Here is a 9,310-nt window from a genome sequence, read left to right as displayed (position 1 = left end):
CATTAAACGAAATTCCTTTTTGAACACTACAAATTTTTATAGGATCATCGGGATCTACTATAGAGCTTTTCATATTTTTAAATTCAAATAAACGCTCTACTATTCCAAGACCTCGTTGTAAATCACTGATATTATCGCTCAAATTATTTATAGCTCCTGCTGCGAGCGCTGAATAAACCACAAATGAGGAGAGTTCTCCTATAGTTATATTATTGCTTAAGACTTCTTTAATACCAAAAAAGAGCAAAACAACTAGTGAACCTATCACACACGTGATAACTAGAGTTACTAAAATAGCACGCAAGAGTACTAATTTTACGTATGATTTTGATACTGAGTTTAAATACTCCTTAAAACGGGTTTTTTCATTTTCTTCGAGTACAAACGATTTGATAGTCACTATAGATCTAAAATTTTCCTCACTAAATGACGCAAGCTCACTTAATTTATCCTGGGCAAAGCGTGCATGGCTACGCACTTTTTTTCCAAGTGAGGTCACGATAATGAGTAGTATAGGTATTATTGCAGCTGCATACGCAGTTAGTTGTATATTTGTATATAATAACATGGCAACACTACCAATCAATATTACAAAATTTCGTAATATGGTTAGTAAGCTGCTGTTTATTATTGATTGCAGCACAGAGGTATCAGTAATTAACGCTGAGATAACATCTTGTACACCTGTGTTCTCAAAGAAGCTTGGTTGTAAATCGGTAATACTGCTATATAAGTCATATCTGATTCTTGCGATAACTTTCTCGCTGCCAATGCCAATGAAATATAACCGAGTAAATGCAGTGAGAGAAATGGCTAAAACTATAAGTATTGCAACTAATAGTTTGGTAGTAAAATCGTGCTCTGTGCCAGAATCAATTATATTGCTTAAGCCTCTGCCAAAGAGGAGGATCGTTAAGGCTGAAAATAAAACTGCAATAAAAGCTATGACAAAATAGGATAGATTAGGCTTTATATAGTAAAATAACTGCCTAATATTAGATCGCATCGTATTTTGAAGTTTCTAAAGTTAAGTATATAGATTTTAGTTTCAGGGGAAAGGTATAGTATGAAGCAATTTAGGTTCTGCAGCTGTTGTGATTTTAGTCCACCAAGAAAGGGTAGTAGCTCGCAGAAACAAAAAACTTGCTTGACAAACTCCGCCAGCCCTCTTATCATAAAATTGAAGCTATTTATTTATCTTCTCTGTACAGATTAAATGACAAAAAAACTCACGTATCTGGCGTCTCATGTTTAATTTTTTGCACTATGTGCACCTTATGTCTTTATCAAACTTCTACCTACATAAGCTGAAACGCGCTTATAAAGCGTTTAAAACATAAAAAAACGCCAACTTAAAAAATGGATAGTGAATAACTAGCTACCCTAGGGTTTCTTTTGCCTTTTTTTCTGTTTAGTAAATTTCTTAATGTTTCTAATTTAGATTAGTTGCGGTTTAAAAGCAACTGAATCGCGATTATTAAGCATTTAGAATAAAAAAACGCCATACTTGAAAGTATAATGTAAGTAATTAGCCAACCACGGGGCTTCTTTTGCCTTTTTTTTCGTTTGGTAAATTTCTTAATGTTTATAGCTAAACGACAACCGTCATCCCGCTGCTTGTTAGCGGAATCTCTTGTTAGCGCCGCGGCGGTATGACGGTTCGTGGCAGCGTGACGATAAGCTCGTCATCCCGCTACGTGTTAGCGGGATCTCTTGTTAGCGCCGCGGCGGTATGACGGTTCGTGGCGGCGTGACGATAAGCTCGTCATCCCGCTGCTTGTTAGCGGGATCTCTTGTTAGCGCCGCGGCGGTATGACGGTTCGTGGCAGCGTGACGATAAGCTCGTCATCCCGCTACGTGTTAGCGGGATCTATGTTGAGAGATACCGCGAATGAATCGCGGTATGACGGTGTAGATGATGGTTAAGTAATTCGTCATCCCGCTGCTTGTTAGCGGGATCTAGAGATACCGCGGCGGTATGACGGTTCGTGGCGGCGTGACGATAAGCTCGTCATCCCGCTGCTTGTTAGCGGAATCTCTTGTTAGTGGCTAAGAGATACCGCGGCGGTATAGCTATACTTAAAAATATGGTTGAATAGTTGTTAATAATAGTGTATAATTATTAATCTTTTCTCAGTATTTTTACTATGGCTCTTTCTAAATTTCTCGATCCGAAATTGGACCTAACATTTAAAAAAATATTTGGTACTGAGAGAAATAAGAATATTCTTATTCATTTTTTGAACGATATTTTAGGGTTTACTGAGATAAATACTATACAAGAAGTGGAATTCCTCAGTACTATAATGGATCCTGAAATTGCATCTGATAAACAAAGTATAGTTGATGTTCTTTGCAGGGATTCTAGTGGGGCCAGGTATGTGATTGAAATGGTGCGACCTGAAAGCCTTCGGTCATATTGTTTAAAAGGAGAGGAATTCATTCAGAAAGAAACTGAAAGGATTCTAAAGCTTATTGAACCAGATGTTTTGCCATCTGAGTCTACGCATCAGTGCGAATTGGGTAACCAGTTGGTGCCGAGCGACGCGGACAATGAACCTCCTCTTGATAAAGAAGATGCTCAATCGTGAGAGAAAGCATAAACTACAAGCATCATGTGGTTGGAGGGCTAGGCTTAGTGGTATGGTGAACGTAAGTGAAGCTTCATAAGTATCGTAACGATTAAAGAGCTAAAGATGCTGATAAGCTCCGACCAAAAGGTAATGTGGATGAGTTACATTTTTCATTTCTGGATGTACGCAAATAATAATTCCACCGGTATAGAGAAGCCACCTAACCCACTATTGTATGACAAAAGGAACAGGATAAGCCTGTATTTTCGCCTATATGGCAGGCAACCCGCAAGGAATGCTGATGGATGTGCAGGTAAAGGATAATGGAGAAAGCGAATGCCATTTTGTAACGAAATGGATAGAATTTGTAACATTAATTCGCGTGAAAACGAGCAGACTTCCATTTGGTCCCTCATGACAAGAAACTTTGTTAACCACTTAAGGTAGGAAAGCAGATGATTACAAGTACAACTGTAAGTGCACCTACCAATAACTCCGAAGCATGGAACCAGTTACCCTGGAAGAAATGCCAAAAAGTTGTTATGAGGCTACAGAGGCGTATTGTTAAGGCTGTCCAACAAGGCAGATGGGGTAAGGTGAAAACTTTACAACACCTTCTCACACGCTCTTTTAGCGGCAAAGCTTTGGCGGTTAAGAGAGTAACTGAAAACCAAGGAAAAAACACAGCAGGTGTAGATCGTCAAATATGGTCAACTTGCAACACAAAATTTCAAGGAATAAAGCTATTAAAACAAAGAGGATACAAACCTTCTCCGCTAAAACGGATATACATCAGTAAGTCTAATGGCAAAAGAAGACCTCTTGGAATCCCTACGATAAAAGATAGAGCCATGCAAGCATTATACTTGTTTGCTTTGGAACCGATAGCTGAAACGATCAGTGATCGTCACTCTTATGGTTTTAGACCAAAAAGATCCTGCGCAGACGCTACTGTGGCTTGTCACTTGTTACTGGCAAGCCGTAACCAACTACAATGGATACTCGAAGGTGATATTAAAGGGTGTTTTGATAACATTAACCATGAATGGCTCATGAAGCATATTCCTATGGAGAAGAAAATTCTTCATAGCTGGTTAAAAGCTGGCTTCCTAGAATCAAAAACTCTGTATTCCACAACTGCAGGTACCCCACAAGGTAGTATCATCTCTCCAATACTAGCAAATCTAGCCCTAAATGGACTTGAAAAATCATTGGAAAGTCAATTTGGTAAACTTGGCAGTAAAAGAAGAAGCAAAATCAGAAGTGGAGTAAATGTAATCAGGTACGCAGATGACTTTATCATTTCAGGAATCACACGTGAAGTACTGGAAAATGAAGTAAAACCTCTAGTATCGTCCTTTCTTCAGGAGAGAGGTCTTATCCTTTCCGAAGAGAAAACAAAAATTACATCTATTACAACAGGGTTTGACTTTCTTGGTTGTAATGTACGCAGGTATAATAAGAAGTTAATTATAAAACCTTCAAAAGAAAGTATTAAGAAACTTCTTAATAAAGCACGTACATTGATAAAGGCAAACATAGCGAACACTCAGGCCGTACTAATCAAGTTGCTCAATTCCCTATTAAGGGGATGGGGAAATTACTACAGCCATGTGTGTGCGAAAAGAGCTTTTAACAAAATAGACCATGAAATTATGTGTGCTCTATGGAAATGGGCAAAGAAAAGACATCCTCGTAAAGGATTACGTTGGATAAAGAATCGTTACTTCAAGGTAATGAAACAACGCCAATGGGTCTTTGCTGCACCCATATGCAAGAACAAACCGAAAGAGATAAGGTATTTAAGACTGCTTAGGTTGATTGATATACCTATCAGACGACATGTTAAAATCAGGGCGGATGCAAATCCACTTGACTTAAAATGGAAAAAGTATTTTGATGAAAGAGTGAAACAAACAAAAATGTTAGCAAGCTCTTTCTCAAGAGAAGGTTCTCTACTGTTGGTGTCACCATTAAGAATGATGTTTTCTGAGGAATCATGAAGGACAAGCCGGTTCGAGAAAAGAAGGACTTAGATAAGGGGCTCAAGCGTAGTGTGGGGAAACCTGCATGCTGCGTTTCTAAGGGAGGGAGTAGTAGCAATACTACTTCCTTACCTAACCAGCTCACTCGTGATAAAGGCTTTGAAAAACGCGCACAACTTTATGCTGCTAAGGCTTACTCAAGACAAGCTGATAAATCTGGTAAATACGTTGATTTAAAGAAGATTTTCTTTATCGCGATTTCAAATTGTACCTTATTCCCTGATAAGCTTGACTATATATCTAGCCATACCATAAGAGATGAAAAAACCAATGAGCATGACTTAAAAGATTTTCAATTTATCTTCATAGAGCTGCCAAAATTTCCTAAGAGTAGAGCAGAACAACTAGAAAGTGTAGTAGACCGTTGGCTATTTTTTTTCAAATATGCAGATGAAACAACGGACGAAGATCTCAGAAAAATTGCGGAAAAATCACCAATAATAAAGCTAGCATATGATGAATTAGATAAGTTTCACTGGAATGAAAAAGATCTAGTAGCTTATGAAGAAAGAATAATGGATCTGCGCAAAGAAGAAGCCATTCTTGAATACAGACTTGATCTTGCTAAAGAGGAAGGTAGAAAAGAGAGGGAAATTGAAGTCGCAAAGAATCTACTTAAAGCAGGTGTTTCTTTTAATATTATAGCTCAAACTACTGGTCTTTCTATGAGTGAGATCAAAGAATTGCAGAATTAAGTGTGAATGGTTACGAAAAATATAAGTTTTTGCGATAAACGACATAGTGATGTATTTGTTGTTCAGCATGTCAGTGGAATATTTTCTGAAAAATTTCCACATAACTCTTTCAGATTTCATAATATCTCTTGCCACTCATCTGAACAGATACCCATTTTGGAGGGATACCAATAATAGTTGTGAGCGGTACAAGTTTAGTCCATATACCTTCCAAGCATAACACGCTCACGAAACTTTAATGCGATAGCTTGGTTTCTACTGAAAGACAGCATTATGCCAAGTGCGATGCTCGAAGATAAAAGAGAAGAACCACCATAGCTAAGTAACGGCAGGGTTATGCCGGTGGTTGGAAAAACACTCAATGTTACCCCTATGTTTATTATGAATTGTGTGATGAATTGAATTGAGATACCGAGAATCACCAACAGATTAAATAATTCATTTTCCCTATATGCAATGTAAAGCAAACGGGCGGAAATGATACCAAATAACATCAATGTGGCTAAGCACGTAATCAAACCAAATTCTTCTGCTAAAACAGAAAACACAAAATCTGTATGACAATCAGGAAGAGAGGCTTTTACGCTACCTTCACCAGGTCCAACTCCAGTTAATTGACCTCTTTTGAATGCTTCTAATGATTTTGTGACTTGAAAGTTATCGCGCTGCGTAAAAAAGACAAAATTGTAAATCCTTTGCTTTATATGTGGGAGGCATAAGTAAGCTATTGTAGTTCCAGTTGCGGCCATTCCTATTATGCATAGAAAGTATAAAAATGGTATACATGCAATAAACATTTGACCAATAAAAGAATATGTTAAAAGCATGGACATACTGAAATCAGGTTGCAAAAGTAACAACACAAAAACTAACAGAAATATTATGATTGATATGTGCATTTTAAACCTCATTTCGCTGGCCAAGATACTAGCTATAACAACAGAAAAAAATGGCCTTACGAACTCAGATGGTTGAACAGAAATTTTGACAATATGTAACCATCGTTTCGCACCTTTTACCTCTATACCAAGTATTATCGCAATTGCTATTAGAATAGTAAATAAAATGAAACCTGCGAACGAGAGGTTAAGTATAGTTCTTGTGTTGAGAAAAGAAAATGTCACCAAGGTAATTAGTGACAGGACTATATAAATTGTGTGACGCCGTATAAAATAATCTTGTGGTAAAGAAAGACGCTGCGCAATTACAGGGCTTGCTGAATAAACAAGAATGAAGCTTATAGTGAGCAAAAAAAACACTGGAAGGATGAGATAATAATCCAGCGTTCTATACCAGAGTTTAATATTCATTTTGTTCCAATGTGTAATGCCACTATTCCATAGCTCATATTATGAAACTCAACATTCTTAAAGCCTACCTCTTCAATTTCCATTTTAAAATCAGCCTGAGTTGGAAACTCTCTGATGCTCTTCACTAAATATTCATAAGAACTCTTGTCTTTAGCAACTATGCTGCCAATTTTAGGAATTACTTTAAATGAATATAAGTCATAAAGTTTGGTAAATATCTCATTTTGATAGTGCATAGGGGCAAATTCTAAGCAGATAAATTTTCCATGTGGTTTTAATACCCTGTGCGCCTCATTTAAAGCCTTCTTACGGTCAGAAACATTTCGAATGCCAAAAGCTATTGTGCAATAATCAAATTCGGAGTCTTCAAATGGTAAACTTTCTGCGTTCGCACATACCCAATCAAAATTAATTTGGTTTGAATTTATAGCTTTATCACGTCCTCTGCTTAGCATGTTTTGATTTATATCGCATACTGTAACCTTAGCACTTGGCTCTTTTCTTACTATTCTTATTGCTATATCTCCAGTTCCTCCAGCAACATCTAAAACCTTAGAGTTTTTTGTAAAATGCACACTATTTACCATCCTATCTTTCCATAATCTGTGCATTCCGAGGCTCATTATATCATTCATGGTGTCGTAGCGACTTGCCACGGAATCGAATACCTCTTTAACTAATTGTGATTTCTTCTCGATTTTTATAGTAGACATTACGTAAAAACTCCTTTATAATTAGTAAAAATTAATTTGAATTAACACAAATGTCAACGACAGGCCTTGAGCCTGTTAAAATCTTCTTCAGCGTGGTATGATGACCGAGTTAGTGGGCTTGATGCAACCACTAAGAAACCTTTGGAGTAAGCAATGTATTTATAATGCTCAAACTCTTCTGGGGTAACATACCTATCAAGTTTTGCATGTTTTGGAGTTGGTTGTAGATATTGACCAATTGTAATAAAATCAACCTCAGCACTGCGCAAATCGTCCATAACCTGAAATATTTCCTCTTTTGTCTCTCCAAGACCGACCATAAGCCCTGACTTTGTGAAAACTTTGGGATTAATCTGCTTTACCATCTTCAGTAAATATAGTGAATGAAAATAGCGAGCTCGTGGTCTTATTTTTGCATACAATCTCGGCACTGTTTCAATATTGTGGTTATAGACATCAGGTGATGCAACAGCAATTGCTTCAAATGCTCCTTTCTTATTTAAAAAATCAGGAGTTAAAATCTCTATTGTTGTTTCTGAAGTTATCTTTCTAATTTCTTCTATGCACTGTATAAACTGATTTGCGCCACCATCTGGTAAACTTTTTATTCAATATATCACTTGTCAACGTAACCTTATGTAAATTTAAAAGAAAGGTACGCTTTGTTTTACGATTCGAATGTGATACCTTATTACCAAAAGATTTTTTTCTATTTGTTAATTCACAAACTCTACTCACTTCAATATACCAAATTATTCTATGTACTTAGATTACCTTATATAGTCAAATAGTCAATACTCTCTTGCTTAATTTTTATACCATATACTGCTTTATAACCAAAAAATATCGTAATTTTTTCTATTATAAGAGAAATCATATGCTGAATTTCCAATGCTTTGCTGCCATTTGTTACTACCAGATGCAATACACCCGAATTTATATTCTGTGCATATGAGATCTTTTTCGGTTTTGTACACTCTGCTATTTCTTTCCCTACTATATTTCGCCAGTTTAAAATAAGACGTATTTCATTTTTGCTAATCTTATTTTTCATGCATTTTAATGCATAGTTTTCAATTATAGACTTTAATTTTTTTGGACCGCTACGTTTGAGCATAATAACCTCAAAAATCAATTTTTATCATTCTATAAATTTAATATAGAGTACAATTGTTTGTCAATCCCAGTGTTACAACTGGGATTGTAGCTGCTTTAACAACAACTCTACCCTCTGGTCTCACACCGTAAAAGCAGTATTTTTATGCAAAACTTATCTTAACGTAGCACTTGTCAAGATCGTTCCATTCAAAAATTTTTGTTTTGCCTCATAATTAACCTTATAGCTGTTTTAATTGTAATTAGTTAAATTATTATTAACTTGCCAGGCTAGATCCAAAAAATAGCATAATCAATATGCAAATTGTAATAGAAATCACGTTTGCGTATGGTTTATTGCTATGCGGTTAATCTTTCCTCAATCCAAGCTGCTTGAATAGCTTCGAGTATTTTTTCGTTACAGCGTTTTTCATCATCATCAAATTCCTCTAAACTCAAGACCTTTTTTTTAAGCTCAGTGAATCTGATACTAATTATATTCTCATTTGGAAATTTTTCCTCCAGAGCTTCCACAATATCTTCTATATCAAGCCATTTCATACTTTTTTGTATTTATCTGCTAAGTTAAATTGGTGCCCATGGGGAGACTTGAACTCCCAAGGTCGCAAAACCCACGGATTTTAAGTCCGCTGCGTCTACCGATTCCGCCACACGGGCTTTTTTTATCTATCTAGAGTAAAACTCTACTACTAAATTGACTTCCATGTCTGCTGAATAAGGAACCTCAGAATATTGAGGCGACCTCAAATATTTCACTGAATGCTCTTTACTATCTGCTTCTAAATAATCCGGAGCCTTGCGCTCTTGTTTTTGTTCAGCCTCTACTACTACAGGGATTTTTGCTGCCCTTTCTCTTAT

The 9,310-nt window shown here is 36.5% G+C and overlaps 1 non-coding gene across 1 annotated transcript; it reads right to left on the bottom strand.

Moving 5' to 3' along the window:
* Positions 1–9,025: 9,025 nt before the first annotated feature.
* Positions 9,026–9,109, bottom strand: Trnal-uaa. Its single transcript has one exon. It is a non-coding gene; the product is annotated as a tRNA-Leu (tRNA).
* Between the last annotated feature and the right edge of the window lie 201 nt (positions 9,110–9,310).

This window comes from Drosophila ananassae (assembly GCF_017639315.1).
Source record: "Drosophila ananassae strain 14024-0371.13 chromosome 4 unlocalized genomic scaffold, ASM1763931v2 tig00000241, whole genome shotgun sequence".
Classification (NCBI taxonomy): Eukaryota; Metazoa; Arthropoda; class Insecta; order Diptera; family Drosophilidae; genus Drosophila; species Drosophila ananassae.
Note: the sequence above shows the minus strand (reverse complement) of the source record. Positions and strands in the feature narration are given on the sequence as shown.